The sequence below is a fragment of the Hypanus sabinus genome, chromosome 8, assembly GCF_030144855.1.
Source record: "Hypanus sabinus isolate sHypSab1 chromosome 8, sHypSab1.hap1, whole genome shotgun sequence".
NCBI classification, from domain to species: Eukaryota; Metazoa; Chordata; class Chondrichthyes; order Myliobatiformes; family Dasyatidae; genus Hypanus; species Hypanus sabinus.
In genome coordinates, this window is record NC_082713.1 from 106,740,398 (window position 1) to 106,764,496 (window position 24,099).

A 24,099-nucleotide genomic window follows, 5' to 3' on the forward strand; every position below is an offset into this window, starting at 1 on the left:
TACCGTACATCTGGCTTTCAATCAGAGAATGGGAAATAAAAACGAGGATGACCCTATCACAGGTTGCCAGTTCGTTGGTCAATCCTCGGGGATACTTCGTTCCCTATTCCGATTGGAGTCAACAATTCTAAGTTCCGCCCTAGTCCTAGAGAATCCCTGTGAATCCCGTCTCATTGTCAAGATCCCCCTGGTTTTCTGCTCTTCGTTCAAGTCTATGACAGCCTCTCCAACTGAGTCAACGTGCCAGTGTCCTGCACTTGGGTTCTCCGCCATTGTCCCTTGTAACAGTACCAGGATTCTAGATGGCAATGGTTATATCATGATAATGTTTCTTTCATTTTTTTATGGCACAGATGTGTCAAATTGACAAGTCAGTATAGGTTCCAAGTATAATCTCATTGATCTCACATAGAGTCACAGAATGCTACAGCACAGAAACAGACTCCACGGCTCAACCAGTCCAAGCTAAACTGTTGTTCTGCCTCATCCCATCGACCAAACCACAGCCCTCCATACCCCTCCTTTTGTGTACTTATCCAAACTTCTCTGAAGGGACTCAGCCCAAAATGTCGACTGTTTATTTTCCTACATAACTGCTGCCAGGTTGTTTAAACACAGAGCGTAGAACATAGAACAGTACAGCACAGTACAGGCCCTTCAGCCCACAATGTTGTGCCGACCTTTTAACCTACTCTAACATCAACCTAATCCATCCCTCCTGCATAGTCCTCCATTTCTCTATCATCTGTGTGCCTATCTAAGAGTTTCTTAAATGCCTCTAATGTATTTGCCTCTACCACCAGCCCTGGCAGGGCACTCCATGCTCCCAACACTCTCGGTGTAAAGAACTTGCCTCTGATCCCTCCTTATACATTCCTCCAACCACATTAAAATTATGGTCCTTGTATTAGCCATTTGCAGCAAGAAAAAAAAGGTGCTAGCTGTCCAATTGATCAATGCCTCTTATCATCTTGTACACCGCTAACAATTCACTTCTCATCCTTCTTTGCTCTAAAGAGAAAAGCCCTAGATCACTAAACCTGCCCTGATAATCCAGACAGCATCCTGGTAAATCTCCTCTGCACCCTCTCTAATCCAGGCAGCATCCAGGTAAATCTCCTCTGCACCCTCTCTAATCCAGACAGCATCCTGGTAAATCTCCTCTGCACCCTCTCTAATCCAGGCAGCCTCCTGGTCAATCTCCTTTGCACCCTCTCTAATCCGGGCAGCATCCTGGTAAATCTCCTCTGCACCCTCTCTAATCCAGTCAGCATCCTGGTCAATCTCCTCTGCACCCTCTCTAATACAGGCAGCGTCCTGGTAAATCTCCTCTGCACCCACTCTAATCCAGGCAGCATCCTGGTCAATCTCCTCTGCACCCTCTCAAATTCAGAAAGCATCCTGGTAAATCTCCTCTGCACCCTCTCTAATCCAGGCAGCATCCTGGTCAATCTCCTCTGCACCCTCTCTAATCCAAACAGCAACCTGGTGAATCTCCTCTGCACTCTCTCTAATCCAAGCAGCATCCTGGTAAATCTCCTCTGCACCCTCTCTAATCCAGGCAGCATCCTGGTAAATTTCCTCTGCACCCTCTCTAATCCAGGCAGCATCCTGGTCAATCTCCTCTGCACCCTCTCTAATCCAGGCAGCATCCTGGTAAATCTCCTCTGCACCCACTCTAATCCAGGCAGCATCCTGGTCAATCTACTCTGCGCCCTCTCTATTCCAGGCAGCATCCGGGTCAATCTCCTCTGCGCCCTCTCTAATCCAGACAGCATCCTGGTAAATTTCCTCTGCACCCTCTCTAATCCAGACAGCATCCTGGTCAATCTCCTCTGCACCCTCGCTAATCCAGGCAGCATCCTGGTCAATCTCCTCTGCACCCTCTCTAATCCTGACAGCTTCCTGGTCAATCTCCTCTGCACCCTCTCTAATCCAGGCAGAGTCCTGGTAAATCTCCTCTGCACCCTCTCTAATCCAGGCAGCATCCTGGTCAATCTCCTCTGCACCCTCTCTAATCCAAACAACATTCTGGTCAATCTCCTCTGCGCCCACTCTAATCCAGGCAGCATCCTGGTCAATCTCCGCTGCGCCCCCTCTAATCCAGACAGCATCCTGGTAAATTTCCCCTGCACACTCTCTAATCCAGGCAGCATCCTGGTCAATCTCCCCTGCACCCTCACTAATCCAGGCAGTATCCTGGTCAATCTCCTCTGCACCCTCTCTAATCCAGGCAGCATCCTGGTCAATCTCCTCTGCGCCCTCTCTGATCCAGGCAGCATCCTGGTAAATCTCCTCTGCACCCTCGCTAATCCAGACAGCATCCTGGTAAATTTCCTCTGCACCCTCTCTAATCCAGGCAGCATCCTGGTCAATCTCCTCTGCACCCTCTCTAAACCAGGCAGCAACCTGGTCAATCTCCTCTGCACCCTCTCTAATCCAGGCAGCATCCTGGTCAATCTCCTCTGCACCCTCTCTAAACCAGGCAGCAACCTGGTCAATCTCCTCTGCACCCTCTCTAATACAGGCAGCATCCTGGTAAATCTCCTCTGCACCCTCTCTAATCCAGGCAGCATTCTGGTAAATCTCCTCTGTACCCTCTCTAATCCAGGCAGCATCCTGGTCAATCTCCTCTGCACCCTCTCTAATCCTTGCAGCATCCTGGTAAATCTCCTCTGCACCCTCTCTAATCCAGGCAGCATACTGGTCAATCTACTCTGCGCCCTCTCTAATCCAGGCAGCATCCTGGTCAATCTCCTCTGCACACTCTCTAATCCAGACAGCAACCTGGTGAATCTCCTCTGAGCCCTCTCTAATCCAGGCAGCATCCTGGTCAATCTCCTCTGCACCCTCTCTAATCCAGACAGCAACCTGGTAAATCTCCTCTGCACTCTCTCTAATCCAGGCAGCATCCTGGTAAATCTCCTCTGCACTCTCTCTAATCCAGGCAGCATCCTGGTACATCTCCTCTGCACCCTCTCTAATCCAGGCAGCATCCTGGTAAATTTCCTGTGCTCCCTCTCTAATCCAGGCAGCATCCTCGTCAATCTCCTCTGCACCCACTCTAATCCAGGCAGCATCCTGGTCAATCTCCTCTGCACCCTCTCTAAACCAGGCAGCATCCTGGTCAATCTCCTCTGCACCCTCTCTAATCCAGGCAGCATCCTGGTCAATCTCCTCTGCACCCTCTCTAATCCAGAGAGCATCCTGGTAAATATCCTCTGCACCCTCTCTAATCCAGACAGCATCCTGGTCAATCTCTTCTGCACCCTCTCTAATCCAGGCAGATTCCTGGTAAATTTCCTCTGCACCCTCTCTAATCCAGGCAGCATCCTGGTCAATCTCCTCTGCACTCTCTCTAATCCAAACAGCACCCGGGTCAATCTCCTCTGCGCCCTCTCTAATACAGGCAGCATCCTGGTCAATCTCCTCTGCGCCCCCTCTAATCCAGGCAGCATCCTGGTCAATCTCCCCTGCACCCTCACTAATCCAGGCAGCATCCTGGTCATCTCCTCTGTGCACTCTCTAATCCAGGCAGCATCCTGGTCAATCTCCTCTGCGCCCTCTATAATCTAGGCAGCATCCTGGTCAATCTCCTCTGCGCCCTCTCTAATCCAGACAGCATCCTGGTAAATTTCCTCTGCACCCTCGCTAATCCAGGCAGCATCCTGGTCAATCTCCTCTGCACCCTCTCTAATCCAGGCAGCATCCTGGTCAATCTCCTCTGCACCCTCTCTAAACCAGGCAGCAACCTGGTCAATCTCCTCTGCACCCTCTCTAATACAGGCAGCATCCTGGTAAATCTCCTCTGCACCCTCTCTAATCCAGGCAGCATTCTGGTAAATCTCCTCTGTACCCTCTCTAATCCAGGCAGCATCCTGGTCAATCTCCTCTGCACCCTCTCTAATCCTTGCAGCATCCTGGTCAATCTCCTCTGCACCCTCTCTAATCCAGGCAGCATACTGGTCAATCTACTCTGCGCCCTCTCTAATCCAGGCAGCATCCTGGTCAATCTCCTCTGCACTCTCTCTAATCCAGACAGCAACCTGGTGAATCTCCTCTGCGCCCTCTCTAATCCAGGCAGCATCCTGGTCAATCTCCTCTGCACCCTCTCTAATCCAGACAGCAACCTGGTAAATCTCCTCTGCACTCTCTCTAATCCAGGCAGCATCCTGGTAAATCTTCTCTGCACTCTCTCTAATCCAGGCAGCATCCTGGTACATCTCCTCTGCACCCTCTCTAATCCAGGCAGCATCCTGGTAAATATCCTCTGCACCCTCTCTAATCCAGGCAGCATCCTGGTAAATCTCCTCTGCACACTCTCTAATCCAGACAGCATCCTGGTAAATCTCCTCTGCACCCTCTCTAATCCAGGCAGCATCCTGGTCAATCTCCTCTGCACACTCTCTAATCCAGACAGCAACCTGGTGAATCTCCTCTGCGCCCTCTCTAATCCAGGCAGCATCCTGGTCAATCTACTCTGCACCCTCTCTAATCCAGACAGCAACCTGGTGAATCTCCTCTGCACTCTCTCTAATCCAGGGAGCATCCTGGTAAATCTCCTCTGCACTCTCTCTAATCCAGGCAGCATCCTGGTAAATCTCCTCTACACCGTCTCTAATCCAGGCAGCATCCTGGTAAATTTCATGTGCTCCCTCTCTAATCCAGACAGCATCCTGGTAAATTTCCTCTGCACCCTCTCTAATCCAGGCAGCATCCTGGTCAATCTCCTCTGCACCCTCTCTAAACCAGGCAGCATCCTGGTCAATCTCTTCTGCACCCTCTCTAATCCAGGCAGCATCCTGGTCAATCTCCTCTGCACCCTCTCTAATCCAGACAGCATCCTGTTAAATCTCCTCTGCACCCTCTTTAATCCAGACAGCATCCTGGTCAATCTCTTCTGCACCCTCTCTAATCCAGGCAGAGTCCTGGTAAATCTCCTCTGCACCCTCTCTAATCCAGGCAGCATCCTGGTCTATCTCCTCTGCACTCTCTCTAATCCAAACAGCACCCGGGTCAATCTCCTCTGCACCCTCTCTAATACAGGCAGCATCCTGGTCAATCTCCTCTGCGCCCCCTCTAATCCAGGCAGCATCCTGGTCAATCTCCCCTGCACCCTCACTAATCCAGGCAGCATCCTGGTCAATCTCCTCTGTGCACTCTCTAATCCAGGCAGCATCCTGGTCAATCTCCTCTGCGCCCTCTATAATCCAGGCAGCATCCTGGTCAATCTCTTCTGCGCCCTCTCTAATCCAGACAGCATCCTGGTAAATTTCCTCTGCACCCTCTCTAATCCAGGTAGCATCCTGGTCAATCTCCTCAGCACCCTCGCTAATCCAGGCAGCATTCTGGTCAATCTCCTCTGCACCCTCTCTAATCCAGGCAGCATCCTGGTCAATCTCCTCTGCACCCTCTCTAAACCAGGCAGCAACCTGGTCAATCTCCTCTGCACCCTCTCTAATACAGGCAGCATCCTGGTAAATCTCCTCTGCACCCTCTCTAATCCAGGCAGCATTCTGGTAAATCTCCTCTGTACCCTCTCTAATCCAGGCAGCATCCTGGTCAATCTCCTCTGCACCCTCTCTAATCCTTGCAGCATCCTGGTAAATCTCCTCTGCACCCTCTCTAATCCAGGCAGCATACTGGTCAATCTACTCTGCGCCCTCTCTAATCCAGGCAGCATCCTGGTCAATCTCCTCTGCACACTCTCTAATCCAGACAGCAACCTGGTGAATCTCCTCTGCGCCCTCTCTAATCCAGGCAGCATCCTGGTCAATCTCCTCTGCACCCTCTCTAATCCAGACAGCAACCTGGTAAATCTCCTCTGCACTCTCTCTAATCCAGGCAGCATCCTGGTAAATCTCCTCTGCACTCTCTCTAATCCAGGCAGCATCCTGGTACATCTCCTCTGCACCCTCTCTAATCCAGGCAGCATCCTGGTAAATTTCCTGTGCTCCCTCTCTAATCCAGGCAGCATCCTCGTCAATCTCCTCTGCACCCACTCTAATCCAGGCAGCATCCTGGTCAATCTCCTCTGCACCCTCTCTAAACCAGGCAGCATCCTGGTCAATCTCCTCTGCACCCTCTCTAATCCAGGCAGCATCCTGGTCAATCTCCTCTGCACCCTCTCTAATCCAGACAGCATCCTGGTAAATATCCTCTGCACCCTCTCTAATCCAGACAGCATCCTGGTCAATCTCTTCTGCACCCTCTCTAATCCAGGCAGATTCCTGGTAAATCTCCTCTGCACCCTCTCTAATCCAGGCAGCATCCTGGTCAATCTCCTCTGCACTCTCTCTAATCCAAACAGCACCCGGGTCAATCTCCTCTGCGCCCTCTCTAATACAGGCAGCATCCTGGTCAATCTCCTCTGCGCCCCCTCTAATCCAGGCAGCATCCTGGTCAATCTCCCCTGCACCCTCACTAATCCAGGCAGCATCCTGGTCATCTCCTCTGTGCACTCTCTAATCCAGGCAGCATCCTGGTCAATCTCCTCTGCGCCCTCTATAATCCAGGCAGCATCCTGGTCAATCTCCTCTGCGCCCTCTCTAATCCAGACAGCATCCTGGTAAATTTCCTCTGCACCCTCTCTAATCCAGGTAGCATCCTGGTCAATCTCCTCAGCACCCTCGCTAATCCAGGCAGCATCCTGGTCAATCTCCTCTGCACCCTCTCTAATCCAGGCAGCATCCTGGTCAATCTCCTCTGCACCCTCTCTAAACCAGGCAGCAACCTGGTCAATCTCCTCTGCACCCTCTCTAATACAGGCAGCATCCTGGTAAATCTCCTCTGCACCCTCTCTAATCCAGGCAGCATTCTGGTAAATCTCCTCTGTACCCTCTCTAATCCAGGCAGCATCCTGGTCAATCTCCTCTGCACCCTCTCTAATCCTTGCAGCATCCTGGTCAATCTCCTCTGCACCCTCTCTAATCCAGGCAGCATACTGGTCAATCTACTCTGCGCCCTCTCTAATCCAGGCAGCATCCTGGTCAATCTCCTCTGCACTCTCTCTAATCCAGACAGCAACCTGGTGAATCTCCTCTGCGCCCTCTCTAATCCAGGCAGCATCCTGGTCAATCTCCTCTGCACCCTCTCTAATCCAGACAGCAACCTGGTAAATCTCCTCTGCACTCTCTCTAATCCAGGCAGCATCCTGGTAAATCTCCTCTGCACTCTCTCTAATCCAGGCAGCATCCTGGTACATCTCCTCTGCACCCTCTCTAATCCAGGCAGCATCCTGGTAAATTTCCTGTGCTCCCTCTCTAATCCAGGCAGCATCCTCGTCAATCTCCTCTGCACCCACTCTAATCCAGGCAGCATCCTGGTCAATCTCCTCTGCACCCTCTCTAAACCAGGCAGCATCCTGGTCAATCTCCTCTGCACCCTCTCTAATCCAGGCAGCATCCTGGTCAATCTCCTCTGCACCCTCTCTAATCCAGACAGCATCCTGGTAAATATCCTCTGCACCCTCTCTAATCCAGACAGCATCCTGGTCAATCTCTTCTGCACCCTCTCTAATCCAGGCAGATTCCTGGTAAATCTCCTCTGCACCCTCTCTAATCCAGGCAGCATCCTGGTCAATTTCCCCTGCACCCTCACTAATCCAGGCAGCATCCTGGTCAATCTCCTCTGTGCACTCTCTAATCCAGGCAGCATCCTGGTCAATCTCCTCTGCGCCCTCTCTAATCCAGGCAGCATCCTGGTCAATCTCCTTGCGCCCTCTCTGATCCGGGCAGCATCCTGGTAAATCTCCTCTGCACCCTCTCTAATCCAGACAGCATCCTGGTAAATTTCCTCTGCACCCTCTCTAATCCAGGTAGCATCCTGGTCAATCTCCTCAGCACCCTCGCTAATCCAGGCAGCATCCTGGTCAATCTCCTCTGCCCCCTCTCTAATCCAGGCAGCATCCTGGTCAATCTCCTCTGCACCCTCTCTAAACCAGGCAGCAACCTGGTCAATCTCCTCTGCACCCTCTCTAATACAGGCAGCATCCTGGTAAATCTCCTCTGCACCCTCTCTAATCCAGGCAGCAACCTGGTAAATTTCCTGTGCTCCCTCTCTAATCCAGGCAGCATCCTCGTCAATCTCCTCTGCACCCTCTCTAATCCAGGCAGCATCCTGGTCAATCTCTTCTGCACCCTCTCTAATCCAAACAGCATCCGGGTCAATCTCCTCTGCTCCCTCTCTAATACAGGCAGCATCCTGGTCAATCTCCTCTGCGCCCTCTCTAATCCAGACAGCATCCTGGTAAGTTTCCCCTGCACCCTCTCTAATCCAGGCAGCATCCTGGTCAATCTCACCTGCACCCTCACTAATCCAGGCAGCATCCTGGTCAATCTCCTCTGTGCACTCTCTAATCCAGGCAGCATCCTGGTCAATCTCCTCTGCGCCCTCTCTAATCCAGGCAGCATCCTGGTCTATCTCCTCTGCGCCCTCTCTGATCCAGGCAGCATCCTGGTAAATCTCCTCTGCACCCTCTCTAATCCAGACGCATCCTGGTAAATTTCCTCTGCACCCTCTCTAATCAAGACAGCATCCTGGTCAATCTCCTCTGCGCCCTCTATAATCCAGGCAGCATCCTGGTCAATCTCTTCAGCACCCTCTCTAAACCAGGCAGCAACCTGGTCAATCTCCTCTGCACCCTCTCTAATCCAGGCAGCATCCTGGTCAATCTCCTCTGCGCCCTCTCTAATCCAGACAGCATCCTGGTCAATTTCCTCTGCACCCTCTCTAATCCAGGCAGCATACTGCTCAATCTCCTCTGCACACTCTCTAAACCAGGCAGCATCCTGGTCAATCTCCTCTGCACCCTCTCTAATCCAGGCAGCATCCTGGTCAATCTCCTCTGCACCCTCTCTAATCCAGACAGCATCCTGGTCAATCTCCTCTGCACCCTCTCTAATCCTGGCAGCATCCTGGTCAATCTCCTCTGCACCCTCTCTAATCCAGGCAGCATCCTGGTCAATCTCCTCTGCGCCCTCTCTATTCCAGGCAGCATCCTGGTCAATCTCCTCTGCGCCCTCTCTAATACAGACAGCATCCTGGTAAATTTCCTCTGCACCCTCTCTAATCCAGGCAGCATCCTGGTCAATCTACTCTACACCCTCTCTAATCCAGGTAGCATCCTGGTCAATCTCCTCTGCACCCTCTCTAATCCAGACAGCATCCTGGTCAATCTCCTCTGCGCCCTCTCTGATCCAGGCAGCATCCTGGTAAATCTCCCCTGCACCCTCTCTAATCCAGACAGCATCCTGGTAAATTTCCTCTGCACCCTCTCTAATCCAGACAGCATCCTGGTAAATCTCCTCTGCACCCTCTCTAATCCAGGTAGCATCCTGGTCAATCTCCTCTGCGCCCTCTCTAATCCAGACAGCATCCTGGTAAATTTCCTCTGCACCCTCTCTAATCCAGGCAGCATCCTGGTCAATCTCCTCTACACCCTCGCTAATCCAGGCAGCATCCTGGTCAATCTACACTGCACCCTCTATAATCCAGGCAGCATCCTGGTCAATCTGCTCTGCGCCCTCTCTAATCCAGGCAGCATCCTGGTAAATCTCCTCTGCACCCTCTCTAATCCAGGCAGCATCCTGGTCAACCTCCTCTGCACGCTCTCGAATCCAGGCAGCATCCTGGTAAATCTCCTCTGCACCCTCTCTAATCCAGACAGCATCCTGGTCAATCTCCTCTGCACACACTCTAATCCAAACAGCAACCAGCTGAATCTCCTCTGCACTCTCTCTAATCCAGGCAGCATCCTGGTAAATCTCCTCTGCACCCTCTCTAATCCAGGCAGCATCCATGTAAATCTCCTCTGCACCCTCTCTAATCCAGGCAGCATCGTGGTCAATCTCCTCTGCACACTCTCTAATCCAGACAGCGTCCTGGTAAATTTCCTCTGCACCCTCTGTAATCCAGGCAGCATCCTGGTCAATCTCCTCTGCACCCTCTCTAATCCAGGCAGCATCCTGGTCAATCTCCTCTGCACTCTCTCTAATCCAGGCAGCATCCTGGTCAATCTCCTTTGCACTCTCTCTAATCCAGACAGCAACCTGGTGAATCTCCTCTGCACTCTCTCTAATCCAGGCAGCACCCTGGTAAATCTCCTCTGCACCCTCTCTAATCCAGGCAGCATCCTGGTAAATCTCCTCTGCACCCTCTCTAATCCAGGCAGCATACTGGTCAATCTTCTCTGTGCCCTCTCTAATCCAGGCAGCATCCTGGTCAATCTCCTCTGCACACTCTCTAATCCAGACAGCAACCTGGTGAATCTCCTCTGCGCCCTCTCTAATCCAGGCAGCATCCTGGTCAATCTCCTCTGCACCCTCTCTAATCCAGACAGCAACCTGGTGAATCTCCTCTGCACTCTCTCTAATCCAGGCAGCATCCTGGTCAATCTCCTCTGCGCCCTCTCTGATCCAGGCAGCATCCTGGTAAATCTCCTCTGCGCCCTCTCTGATCCAGGCGGTATCCTGGTAAATTTCCTCTGCAACCTCTATAATCCAGGCAGCATCCTGGTCAATCTCCTCTGCGCCCTCTCTAATCCAGGCAGCATCCTGGTCAATCTCCTCTGCACCTTATCTAATCCAGGCAGCATCCTGGTAAATCTCCTCTGCACCCCTCTAATACAGGCAGCATCCTATTAAATCTCCTCTGCACCCTCTCTAATCCAGGCAGCATCCTGGTAAATCTCCTCTGCACCCCTCTAATCCAGGCAGCATCCTATTAGATCTCCTCTGCGCCCTCTCTAATCCAGATAGCATCCTGGTAAATTTCCTCTGCACCCTCTCTAATCCAGGCAGCATCCTGGTCAATCTCCTCTGCACCCTCTATAATCCAGGCAGCATCCTGGTCAATCTGCTCTGCGCCCTCTCTAATCCAGGCAGCATCCTGGTAAGTCTCCTCTGCACCCTCTCTAATCCAGGCAGCATCCTGGTCAACATCGTCTGCACCCTCTCGAATCCAGGCAGCATCCTGGTCAATCTCCTCTGCACCCTCTCTAATCCAGGCAGCATCCTGGTCAATCTCCTCTGCACCCTCTCTAATCCAGGCAGCATCCTGGTAAATCTCCTCTGCACTCTCTCTAATCCAGACAGCAACCTGGTGAATCTCCTCTGCACTCTCTCTAATCCAGGCAGCACCCTGGTAAATCTCCTCTGCACCCTCTCTAATCCAGGCAGCATCCTGGTAAATCTCCTCTGCACCCTCTCTAATCCAGGCAGCATACTGGTCAATCTTCTCTGCGCCCTCTCTAATCCAGGCAGCATCCTGGTCAATCTCCTCTGCACACTCTCTAATCCAGACAGCAACCTGGTGAATCTCCTCTGCGCCCTCTCTGATCCAGGCAGCATCCTGGTAAATCTCCTCTGCGCCCTCTCTGATCCAGGCAGCATCCTGGTAAATTTCCTCTGCAACCTCTATAATCCAGGCAGCATCCTGGTCAATCTCCTCTGCGCCCTCTCTAATCCAGGCAGCATCCTGGTCAACATCGTCTGCACCCTCTCGAATCCAGGCAGCATCCTGGTAAATCTCCTCTGCACCCTCTCTAAACCAGGCAGCAACCTGGTCAATCTCCTCTGCACCCTCTCTAATCCAGGCAGCATCCTGGTAAATCCCCTCTGCACCCTCTCTAATCCAGGCAGCATTCTGGTAAATCTCCTCTGCACCCTCTCTAATCCAGGCAGCATCCTGTTCAATCTCCTCTGCGCCCTCTCTAATCCAGGCAGCATCCTGGTCAATCTCCTCTGCGCCCTCTCTAATCCAGGCAGCATCCTGGTCAATCTCCTCTGCACCCTCTCTAATCCAGACAGCAACCTGGTGAATCTCCTCTGCACTCTCTCTAATCCAGGCAGCATCCTGGTAAATCTCCTCTGCACTCTCTCTAATCCAGGCAGCATCCTGGTAAATCTCCTCTGCACCCTCTCTAATCCAGGCAGCATCCAGGTAAATTTCCTGTGCTCCCTCTCTAATCCAGGCAGCATCCTCGTCAATCTCCTCTGCACCCTCTCTAATCCAGGCAGCATCCTGGTCAATCTCCTCTGCACCCTCGCTAATCCAGGCAGCATCCTGGTCAATCTCCTCTGCACCCTCTATAATCCAGGCAACATCCTGGTCAATCTCCTCTGCACCCTCTCTAATCCAGGCAGCATCCTGGTAAATTTCCTCTGCACCCTCTCTAATCCAGCCAGCATCCTGGTCAATCTCCTGTGCACCCTCTATAGTCCAGGCAGCATCCTGGTCAATCTGCTCTGCGCCCTCTCTAATCCAGGCAGCAACCTTGTATATCTCCTCTGCACCCTCTCTAATCCAGGCAGCATCCTGGTCAACCTCCTCTGCACCCTCGCGAATCCAGGCAGCATCCTGGTAAATCTTCTCTGCACCCTCTCTAATCCAGACAGCATCCTGGTCAATCTCCTCTGCACCCTCTCTGAACCAGGCAGCAACCTGGTCAATCCCCTCTGCACCCTCTCTAATCCAGGCAGCATCCTGGTAAATCTCCTCTGCACCCTCTCTAATCCAGGCAGCATTCTGGTAAATCTCCTCTGCACCCTCTCTAATCCAGGCAGCATCAGGGTCAATCTCCTCTGCACCCTCTCTAATCCAAACAGCAACCTGGTGAATCTCCTCTGCACTCTCTCTAATCCAGGCAGCATCCTGGTAAATCTCCTCTGCAACCTCTCTAATCCAGGCAGCATCCTGGTAAATCTCCTCTGCACCCTCTCTAATCCAGGCAGCATCCAGGTCAATCTCCTCTGCGCCCTCTCTAATCCAGACAGCATCCTGGTAAATTTCCTCTGCACCCTCTCTAATCCAGGCAGAATCCTGGTCAATCTCCTCTGCACCCTCTCTAATCCAGACAGCATCCTGGTCAATCTCCTCTGCACTCTCTCTAATCCAGGCAGCATCCTGGTCAATCTCCTCTGCACCCTCTCTAATCCAGACAGCAACCTGGTGAATCTCCTCTGCACTCTCTCTAATCCAGGCAGCATCCTGGTAAATCTCCTCTGCACCCTCTCTAATCCAGGCAGCATCCTGGTAAATCTCCTCTGCACCATCTCTAATCCAGGCAGCATACTGGTCAATCTTCTCTGCGCCCTCTCTAATCCAGGCAGCATCCTGGTCAATCTCCTCTGCACCCTCTCTAATCCAGGCAGCATACTGGAAAATCTCCTCTGCACCCTCTCTAATCCAGGCAGCATTCTGTTAAATCTCCTCTGCACCCTCTCTAATCCAGGCAGCATCCTGGTCAATCTCATCTGCACACTCTCTAATCCAAACAGCAACCTGGTGAATCTCCTCTGCACTCTCTCTAATCCAGGCAGCACCCTGGTAAATCTCCTCTGCACCCTCTCTAATCCAGGCAGCATCCTGGTAAATCTCCTCTGCACCCTCTCTAATCCAGGCAGCATCCTGGTCAATCTCCTCTGCGCCCTCGCTAATCCAGGCAGCATCCTGTTCAATCTCCTCTGCGCCCTCTCTAATCCAGGCAGCATCCTGGTAAGTTTCCTCTGCACCCTCTCTGATCCAGGCAGCATCCTTGTCAATCTCCTCTGCACACTCTCTAATCCAGGCAGCATCCTGGTCAATCTCTTCTGCACCCTCTCTAATCCAGGCAGCAGCCTGGTAAATCTCCTCTGCACCCTCTGTAATCCAGGCAGCATCCTGGTAAATCTCCTCTGCGCCCTCTCTAATCCAGGCAGCATTATGGTCAATCTCCTCTGCACCCAATGTAATCCAGGCAGCATCCTGGTAAATTTCCTCTGCACCCTCTCTAATCCAGCCAGCTTCCTGGTAAATCTCCTCTGCGCCCTCTCTAATCCAGGCAGCATCCTGGTAAATTTCCTCTGCGCCCTCTCTAATCCAGGCAGCATCCTGGTCAATCTCCTCTACGCCCTCTCTAATCCAGGCAGCATCCTGGTCAATCTGCTCTGCGCCCGCTCTAATCCAGGCAACATCCTGGTCAATCTCCTCTGCGCCCTCTCTGATCCAGTCAGCATCCTGGTAAATCTCCTCTGCACCCTCTCTAATCCAGGCAGCATCCTGGTAAATCTCCTCTGCGCCCTCTCTAATCCAGGCAGCATTATGGTAAATTTCCTCTGCGCCCTCTCTAATCCAGGCAGCATCCTGGTCAATCTACTCTGCGCCCTCTCTAATGCAGGCAGCATCCGGGTCAATCTGCTCTGCGCCCGCTCTAATCCAGGCAACATCCTGGTCTATCTCCTCTGCGCCCTCTCTGATCCAGTCAGCATCCTGGTAAATCTCCTCTGCACCCTCTCTAATCCAGGCAGCATCCCGGTCAATCTCCTCTGCACCCTCTCTAATCCAGGCAGCATCCTGGTCAATCTCCTCTGCACCCTCTCTAATCCAGGCAGCATACTGGTCAATCTTCTCTGCGCCCTCTCTAATCCAGGCAGGATCCTGGTCAATCTCCTCTGCACCCTCTCTAATCCAGACAGCAACCTGGTGAATCTCCTCTGCACACTCTCTAATCCAGGGAGCATCCTGGTAAATCTCCTCTGCACTCTCTCTAATCCAGGCAGCATCCTGGTAAATCTCCTCTGCACCCTCTCTAATCCAGGCAGCATCCTGGTAAATTTCCTCTGCTCCCTCTCTAATCCAGGCAGCATCCTCGTCAATCTCCTCTGCACCCTCTCTAATCCAGGCAGCATCCTGGTCAATCTCCTCTGCACCCTCTCTAATCCAGGCAGCATCCTGGTCAATCTCCTCTGCGCACTCTCTAATCCAGGCAGCATCCTGGTAAATCTCCTCTGCACCCTCTCTAATCCAGACAGCATCCTGGTAAATTTCCTCTGCACCCTCTCTAATCCAGGCAGCATCCTGGTAAATCTCCTCTGCACCCTCTCTAATCCAGGCAGCATCCTGGTCAATCTCCTCTGCGCCCTCTCTAATCCAGGTAGCATCCTGTTCAATCTCCTCTGAGCCCTCTCTAATCCAGGCAGCATCCTGGTCAATCTCCTCTGCACCCTCTCTAATCCAGACAGCAACCTGGTGAATCTCCTCTGCACTCTCTCTAATCCAGGCAGCATCCTGGTAAATCTCCTCTGCACCCTCTCTAATCCAGGCAGCATAGGGGTCAATCTTCTCTGCGCCCTCTCTAATCCAGGCAGCATCCTGGTCAATCTCCTCTGCACACTCTCTAATCCAGACAGCAACCTGGTGAATCTCCTCTGCACTCTCTCTAATCCAGGCAGCATCCTGGTAAATCTCCTCTGCACCCTCTCTAATCCAGGCAGCATCCTGGTAAATTTCCACTGCTCCCTCTCTAATCCAGGCAGCATCCTCGTCAATCTCCTCTGCACCCTCTCTAATCCAGGCAGCATCCTGGTCAATCTCCTCTGCACCCTCTCTAATCCAGGCAGCATCCTGGTCAATCTCCTCTGCGCACTCTCTAATCCAGGCAGCATCCTGGTAAATCTCCTCTGCACCCTCTCTAATCCAGACAGCATCCTGGTAAATTTCCTCTGCACCCTCTCTAATCCAGGCAGCATCCTGGTAAATCTCCTCTGCACCCTCTCTAATCCAGGCAGCATCCTGGTCAATCTCTTCTGCGCCCTCTCTAATCCAGGCAGCATCCTGTTCAATCTCCTCTGAGCCCTCTCTAATCCAGGCAGCATCCTGGTAAATCTCCTCTGCACCCTCTCTAATCCAGGCAGCAGCCTGGTAAATCTCCTCTGCACCCTCTCTAATCCAGACAGCATCCTGGTGAATCTCCTCTGCCCTCTCTCTAATCCAGGCAGCATCCTGGTAAATCTCCTCTGCACCCTCTCTAATCCAGGCAGCATCCTGGTAAATCTCCTCTGCACCCTCTCTAATCCAGGCAGCATCCTGGTCAATCTCCTCTGCACCCTCTCTAATCCCGACAGCAACCTGGTGAATCTCCTCTGCACTCTCTCTAATCCAGGCAGCATCCTTGTAAGTCTCCTCTGCACTCTCTCTAATCCAGGCAGCATCCTGGTAAATCTCCTCTGCACCCTCTCTAATCCAGGCAGCATCCTGGTAAATTTCCTCTGCTCCCTCTCTAATCCAGGCAGCATCCTCGTCAATCTCCTCTGCACCCTCTCTAATCCAGGCAGCATCCTGGTCAATCTCCTCTGCACCCTCTCTAATCCGGGCAGCATCCTGGTCAATCTCCTCTGCGCACTCTCTAATCCAGGCAGCATCCTGGTAAATCTCCTCTGCACCCTCTCTAATCCAGACAGCATCCTGGTAAATTTCCTCTGCACCCTCTCTAATCCAGGCAGCATCCTGGTAAATCTCCTCTGCACCCTCTCTAATCCAGGCAGCATCCTGGTCAATCTCCTCTGCGCCCTCTCTAATCCAGGTAGCATCCTGTTCAATCTCCTCTGAGCCCTCTCTAATCCAGGCAGCATCCTGGTCAATCTCCTCTGCACCCTCTCTAATCCAGACAGCATCCTGGTCAATCTCCTCTGCACCCTCTCTAATCCAGGCAGAATCCTGGTCAATCTCCTCTGCGCACTCTCTAATCCAGGCAGCATCCTGGTAAATCTCCTCTGCACCCTCTCTAATCCAGACAGCATCCTGGTAAATTTCCTCTGCACCCTCTCTAATCCAGGCAGCATCCTGGTAAATCTCCTCTGCACCCTCTCTAATCCAGGCAGCATCCTGGTCAATCTCCTCTGCACCCTCTCTAATCCAGGCAGCATCCTGGTCAATCTCCTCTGCGCACTCTCTAATCCAGGCAGCATCCTGGTAAATCTCCTCTGCACCCTCTCTAATCCAGACAGCATCCTGGTAAATTTCCTCTGCACCCTCTCTAATCCAGGCAGCATCCTGGTAAATCTCCTCTGCACCCTCTCTAATCCAGGCAGCATCCTGGTCAATCTCCTCTGCGCCCTCTCTAATCCAGGTAGCATCCTGTTCAATCTCCTCTGAGCCCTCTCTAATCCAGGCAGCATCCTGGTCAATCTCCTCTGCACCCTCTCTAATCCAGACAGCAACCTGGTGAATCTCCTCTGCACTCTCTCTAATCCAGGCAGCATCCTGGTAAATCTCCTCTGCACCCTCTCTAATCCAGGCAGCATACTGGTCAATCTTCTCTGCGCCCTCTCTAATCCAGGCAGCATCCTGGTCAATCTCCTCTGCACACTCTCTAATCCAGACAGCAACCTGGTGAATCTCCTCTGCACTCTCTCTAATCCAGGCAGCATCCTGGTAAATCTCCTCTGCACCCTCTCTAATCCAGGCAGCATCCTGGTAAATTTCCACTGCTCCCTCTCTAATCCAGGCAGCATCCTCGTCAATCTCCTCTGCACCCTCTCTAATCCAGGCAGCATCCTGGTCAATCTCCTCTGCACCCTCTCTAATCCAGGCAGCATCCTGGTCAATCTCCTCTGCGCACTCTCTAATCCAGGCAGCATCCTGGTAAATCTCCTCTGCACCCTCTCTAATCCAGACAGCATCCTGGTAAATTTCCTCTGCACCCTCTCTAATCCAGGCAGCATCCTGGTAAATCTCCTCTGCACCCTCTCTAATCCAGGCAGCATCCTGGTCAATCTCTTCTGCGCCCTCTCTAATCCAGGCAGCATCCTGTTCAATCTCCTCTGAGCCCTCTCTAATCCAGGCAGCATCCTGGTAAATCTCCTCTGCACCCTCTCTAATCCAGGCAGCAGCCTGGTAAATCTCCTCTGCACCCTCTCTACTCCAGGCAGCATCCTGGTCAATCTCCTCTGCACCCTCTCTAATCCAGACAGCATCCTGGTGAATCTCCTCTGCCCTCTCTCTAATCCAGGCAGCATCCTGGTAAATCTCCTCTGCACCCTCTCTAATCCAGGCAGCATCCTGGTAAATCTCCTCTGCACCCTCTCTAATCCAGGCAGCATCCTGGTCAATCTCCTCTGCACCCTCTCTAATCCCGACAGCAACCTGGTGAATCTCCTCTGCACTCTCTCTAATCCAGGCAGCATCCTTGTAAGTCTCCTCTGCACTCTCTCTAATCCAGGCAGCATCCTGGTAAATCTCCTCTGCACCCTCTCTAATCCAGGCAGCATCCTGGTAAATTTCCTCTGCTCCCTCTCTAATCCAGGCAGCATCCTCGTCAATCTCCTCTGCACCCTCTCTAATCCAGGCAGCATCCTGGTCAATCTCCTCTGCACCCTCTCTAATCCGGGCAGCATCCTGGTCAATCTCCTCTGCGCACTCTCTAATCCAGGCAGCATCCTGGTAAATCTCCTCTGCACCCTCTCTAATCCAGACAGCATCCTGGTAAATTTCCTCTGCACCCTCTCTAATCCAGGCAGCATCCTGGTAAATCTCCTCTGCACCCTCTCTAATCCAGGCAGCATCCTGGTCAATCTCCTCTGCGCCCTCTCTAATCCAGGTAGCATCCTGTTCAATCTCCTCTGAGCCCTCTCTAATCCAGGCAGCATCCTGGTCAATCTCCTCTGCACCCTCTCTAATCCAGACAGCATCCTGGTCAATCTCCTCTGCACCCTCTCTAATCCAGGCAGAATCCTGGTCAATCTCCTCTGCGCACTCTCTAATCCAGGCAGCATCCTGGTAAATCTCCTCTGCACCCTCTCTAATCCAGACAGCATCCTGGTAAATTTCCTCTGCACCCTCTCTAATCCAGGCAGCATCCTGGTAAATCTCCTCTGCACCCTCTCTAATCCAGGCAGCATCCTGGTCAATCTCCTCTGCGCCCTCTCTAATCCAGGCAGCATCCTGTTCAATCTCCTCTGAGCCCTCTCTAATCCAGGCAGCATCCTGGTAAATCTCCTCTGCACCCTCTCTAATCCAGGCAGCATCCTGGTAAATTTCCTCTGCACCCTCTCTAATCGAGGCAGCATCCTGGTCAATCTCCTCTGCACCCTCTCTAATCCGGGCAGCATCCTGGTCAATCTCCTCTGCGCACTCTCTAATCCAGGCAGCATCCTGGTAAATCTCCTCTGCACCCTCTCTAATCCAGACAGCATCCTGGTAAATTTCCTCTGCACCCTCTCTAATCCAGGCAGCATCCTGGTAAATCTCCTCTGCACCCTCTCTAATCCAGGCAGCATCCTGGTCAATCTCCTCTGCGCCCTCTCTAATCCAGGTAGCATCCTGTTCAATCTCCTCTGAGCCCTCTCTAATCCAGGCAGCATCCTGGTCAATCTCCTCTGCACCCTCTCTAATCCAGACAGCATCCTGGTCAATCTCCTCTGCACCCTCTCTAATCCAGGCAGAATCCTGGTCAATCTCCTCTGCGCACTCTCTAATCCAGGCAGCATCCTGGTAAATCTCCTCTGCACCCTCTCTAATCCAGACAGCATCCTGGTAAATTTCCTCTGCACCCTCTCTAATCCAGGCAGCATCCTGGTAAATCTCCTCTGCACCCTCTCTAATCCAGGCAGCATCCTGGTCAATCTCCTCTGCACCCTCTCTAATCCAGGCAGCATCCTGGTCAATCTCCTCTGCGCACTCTCTAATCCAGGCAGCATCCTGGTAAATCTCCTCTGCACCCTCTCTAATCCAGACAGCATCCTGGTAAATTTCCTCTGCACCCTCTCTAATCCAGGCAGCATCCTGGTAAATCTCCTCTGCACCCTCTCTAATCCAGGCAGCATCCTGGTCAATCTCCTCTGCGCCCTCTCTAATCCAGGTAGCATCCTGTTCAATCTCCTCTGAGCCCTCTCTAATCCAGGCAGCATCCTGGTCAATCTCCTCTGCACCCTCTCTAATCCAGACAGCAACCTGGTGAATCTCCTCTGCACTCTCTCTAATCCAGGCAGCATCCTGGTAAATCTCCTCTGCACCCTCTCTAATCCAGGCAGCATACTGGTCAATCTTCTCTGCGCCCTCTCTAATCCAGGCAGCATCCTGGTCAATCTCCTCTGCACACTCTCTAATCCAGACAGCAACCTGGTGAATCTCCTCTGCACTCTCTCTAATCCAGGCAGCATCCTGGTAAATCTCCTCTGCACCCTCTCTAATCCAGGCAGCATCCTGGTAAATTTCCACTGCTCCCTCTCTAATCCAGGCAGCATCCTCGTCAATCTCCTCTGCACCCTCTCTAATCCAGGCAGCATCCTGGTCAATCTCCTCTGCACCCTCTCTAATCCAGGCAGCATCCTGGTCAATCTCCTCTGCGCACTCTCTAATCCAGGCAGCATCCTGGTAAATCTCCTCTGCACCCTCTCTAATCCAGACAGCATCCTGGTAAATTTCCTCTGCACCCTCTCTAATCCAGGCAGCATCCTGGTAAATCTCCTCTGCACCCTCTCTAATCCAGGCAGCATCCTGGTCAATCTCTTCTGCGCCCTCTCTAATCCAGGCAGCATCCTGTTCAATCTCCTCTGAGCCCTCTCTAATCCAGGCAGCATCCTGGTAAATCTCCTCTGCACCCTCTCTAATCCAGGCAGCAGCCTGGTAAATCTCCTCTGCACCCTCTCTACTCCAGGCAGCATCCTGGTCAATCTCCTCTGCACCCTCTCTAATCCAGACAGCATCCTGGTGAATCTCCTCTGCCCTCTCTCTAATCCAGGCAGCATCCTGGTAAATCTCCTCTGCACCCTCTCTAATCCAGGCAGCATCCTGGTAAATCTCCTCTGCACCCTCTCTAATCCAGGCAGCATCCTGGTCAATCTCCTCTGCACCCTCTCTAATCCCGACAGCAACCTGGTGAATCTCCTCTGCACTCTCTCTAATCCAGGCAGCATCCTTGTAAGTCTCCTCTGCACTCTCTCTAATCCAGGCAGCATCCTGGTAAATCTCCTCTGCACCCTCTCTAATCCAGGCAGCATCCTGGTAAATTTCCTCTGCTCCCTCTCTAATCCAGGCAGCATCCTCGTCAATCTCCTCTGCACCCTCTCTAATCCAGGCAGCATCCTGGTCAATCTCCTCTGCACCCTCTCTAATCCGGGCAGCATCCTGGTCAATCTCCTCTGCGCACTCTCTAATCCAGGCAGCATCCTGGTAAATCTCCTCTGCACCCTCTCTAATCCAGACAGCATCCTGGTAAATTTCCTCTGCACCCTCTCTAATCCAGGCAGCATCCTGGTAAATCTCCTCTGCACCCTCTCTAATCCAGGCAGCATCCTGGTCAATCTCCTCTGCGCCCTCTCTAATCCAGGTAGCATCCTGTTCAATCTCCTCTGAGCCCTCTCTAATCCAGGCAGCATCCTGGTCAATCTCCTCTGCACCCTCTCTAATCCAGACAGCATCCTGGTCAATCTCCTCTGCACCCTCTCTAATCCAGGCAGAATCCTGGTCAATCTCCTCTGCGCACTCTCTAATCCAGGCAGCATCCTGGTAAATCTCCTCTGCACCCTCTCTAATCCAGACAGCATCCTGGTAAATTTCCTCTGCACCCTCTCTAATCCAGGCAGCATCCTGGTAAATCTCCTCTGCACCCTCTCTAATCCAGGCAGCATCCTGGTCAATCTCCTCTGCGCCCTCTCTAATCCAGGCAGCATCCTGTTCAATCTCCTCTGAGCCCTCTCTAATCCAGGCAGCATCCTGGTAAATCTCCTCTGCACCCTCTCTAATCCAGGCAGCATCCTGGTAAATTTCCTCTGCACCCTCTCTAATCGAGGCAGCATCCTGGTCAATCTCCTCTGCACCCTCTCTAATCCAGGCAGCATCCTGGTCAATCTCCTCTGCACCCTCTCTAATCCAGGCAGCAGCCTGGTAAATCTCCTCTCCACCCTCTCTAATCCAGGCAGCATCCTGGTCAATCTCCTCTGCACCCTCTCTAATCCAGACAGCATCCTGGTAAATCTCCTCTGCACCCTCTCTAATCCAGGCAGCATCCTGGTAAATCTCCTCTGCACCCTCTCTAATCCAGGCAGCATCCTGGTCAATCTTCTCTGCGCCCTCTCTAATCCAGGCAGCATTCTTGTCAATCTCCTCTGCACCCTCTCTAATCCAGGCAGCATCCTGGTAAATCTCCTCTGCGCCCTCTCTAATCCAGGCAGCATCCTGGTCAATCTCCTCTGCACCCTCTCTAATCCAGGCAGCATCCTGGTAAATTTCCTCTGCACCCTCTCTAATCCAGCCAGCATCCTGGTAAATCTCCTCTGCGCCCTCTCTAATCCAGGCAGCATCCTGGTAAATTTCCTCTGCCCCCTCTCTAATCCAGGCAGCATCCTGGTCAATCTCCTCTGCGCCCTCTCTAATCCAGGCAGCATCCTGGTCAATCTGCTCTGCGCCCTCTCTAATCCAGGCAGCATCCTGGTCAATCTCCTCTGCGCCCTCTCTAATCCAGGCAGCATCCTGGTCAATCTCCTCTGCACCCTCTCTAATCCAGGCAGCATCCTGGTCAATCTCCTCTGCGCCCTCTCTGATCCAGACAGCATCCTGGTAAATCACCTCTGCGCCCTCTCTGATCCAGGCATCATCCTGGTAAATTTCCTCTGCACCCTCTCTAATCCAGGCCGCATCCTGGTTAATCTCCTCTGCGCCCTCTCTAATCCAGGCAGCAACCTGGTCAATCTCCTTTGCGCCCTCTCTAATCCAGACAGCATCCTGGTAAATTTCCTCTGCACCCTCTCTAATCCAGGCAGCATCCTGGTCAATCTCCTCTGCACCCTCTCTAATCCAGGCAGCATCCTGGTCAATCTCCTCTGCACCCTCTCTAATCCAGGCAGCATCCTGGTCAATCTCCTCTGCACCCTCTCTAATCCAGGCAGCAGCCTGGTCAATCTCCTCTCCACCCTCTCTAATCCAGGCAGCATCCTGGTCAATCTCCTCTGCACCCTCTCTAATCCAGACAGCATCCTGGTGAATCTCCTCTGCACTCTCTCTAATCCAGGCAGCATCCTGGTAAATCTCCTCTGCACCCTCTCTAATCCAGGCAGCATCCTGGTAAATCTCCTCTGCACCCTCTCTAATCCAGGCAGCATCCTGGTCAATCTTCTCTGCGCCCTCTCTAATCCAGGCAGCATTCTTGTCAATCTCCTCTGCACCCTCTCTAATCCAGGCAGCATCCTGGTAAATCTCCTCTGCGCCCTCTCTAATCCAGGCAGCATCCTTATCAATCTCCTCTGCACCCTCTCTAATCCAGGCAGCATCCTGGTAAATTTCCTCTGCACCCTCTCTAATCCAGCCAGCATCCTGGTAAATCTCCTCTGCGCCCTCTCTAATCCAGGCAGCATCCTGGTAAATTTCCTCTGCGCCCTCTCTAATCCAGGCAGCATCCTGGTCAATCTCCTCTGCACCCTCTCTAATCCAGGCAGCATCCTGGTCAATCTCCTCTGCGCCCTCTCTGATCCAGACAGCATCCTGGTAAATCACCTCTGCGCCCTCTCTGATCCAGGCATCATCCTGGTAAATTTCCTCTGCACCCTCTCTAATCCAGGCCGCATCCTGGTTAATCTCCTCTGCGCCCTCTCTAATCCAGGCAGCATCCTGGTCAATCTCCTCTGCGCCCTCTCTAATCCAGACAGCATCCTGGTAAATTTCCTCTGCACCCTCTCTAATCCAGGCAGCATCCTGGTCAATCTCCTCTGCACCCTCTCTAATCCAGGCAGCATCCTGGTCAATCTCCTCTGCACCCTCTCTAATCCAGGCAGCATCCTGGTCAATCTCCTCTGCACCCTCTCTAATCCAGGCAGCATCTTGTTCAAACTTCTCTGCGCCCTCTCTAATCCAGGCAGCATCCTGGTAAATCTCCTCTGCTCCCTCTCTAATCCAGGCAGCATCCTGGTAAATCTCCTCTGCACCATCTCTAATCCAGACAGCATCCTGGTCAATCTCCTCTGCACCCTCTCTAATCCAGGCAGCATCCTGGTAAATCTCCTCTGCAACCTCTCTAATCCAGGCAGTATCCTGGTAAATCTCCTCTGCACCCTCTCTAATCCAGGCAGCATCCTGGTCAATCTCCTCTGTACCCTCTCTAATCCAGGCAGCATCCTGGTCAATCTCCTCTGCACCCTCTGTAATCCAGACAGCATCCTGGTCAATCTCCTCTGCACCTTCTCTAATCCAGGCAGCATCCTGGTAAATCTCCTCTGCACCCTCTCTAATCCAGGCAGCATCCTGGTAAATCTCCTCTGCACCCCTCTAATCCAGGCAGCATCCTATTAAATCTCCTCTGCACCCTCTCTAATCCAGGCAGCATCCTGGTAAATCTCCTTTGCACCCTCT

The 24,099-nt window shown here is 52.4% G+C and overlaps 1 protein-coding gene across 3 annotated transcripts in view; it reads right to left on the reverse strand.

The window, feature by feature from the left end:
• Positions 1–24,099, reverse strand: part of nav3 (neuron navigator 3) — a 449,774-nt gene that overhangs the window by 229,272 nt on the left and 196,403 nt on the right. The window lies entirely within an intron of this gene.